Source organism: Zea mays, chromosome 1 (genome assembly GCF_902167145.1).
Source record: "Zea mays cultivar B73 chromosome 1, Zm-B73-REFERENCE-NAM-5.0, whole genome shotgun sequence".
In the NCBI taxonomy this organism is placed as follows: domain Eukaryota; kingdom Viridiplantae; phylum Streptophyta; class Magnoliopsida; order Poales; family Poaceae; genus Zea; species Zea mays.
Window position 1 is genome coordinate 29,407,139 of NC_050096.1, and position 362 is coordinate 29,407,500.

At 29.0% G+C, this 362-nt stretch overlaps 1 non-coding gene across 1 annotated transcript; it reads left to right on the forward strand.

Moving 5' to 3' along the window:
- Window positions 1-71, forward strand: TRNAG-GCC (transfer RNA glycine (anticodon GCC)). Its single transcript has one exon. It is a non-coding gene; the product is annotated as a tRNA-Gly (tRNA).
- The last annotated feature ends 291 nt before the right edge of the window (window positions 72-362 follow it).

A 362-nucleotide genomic window follows, 5' to 3' on the forward strand; every position in this document is an offset into this window, starting at 1 on the left:
GCGAGCGTAGTTCAGTGGTAAAACATCTCCTTGCCAAGGAGAAGATACAGGTTCGATTCCCGTCGCTCGCCAGCTTAATTTAGTAAGGTGCTATGATAAAAAATTCAGTCTAGTTGACTACTTAACTACTTAATATTATAGTTTATATTTAATATTATAGTTTATATTATAGTAAATTATATATTTAATTTTTAATATAGTAAATTATTATAGTAAATGACTACTTAACTACTTATATTAAATTACTATTTAATATTAAATGAATATTAAATTAAGTAGTTGTTAGTCTAGTACTGTACCCCTTCCTATCTTATCCTTCCTTTGCACCCGACTAAAAAAAGAGTGCTTCGAGGGTGCAAATC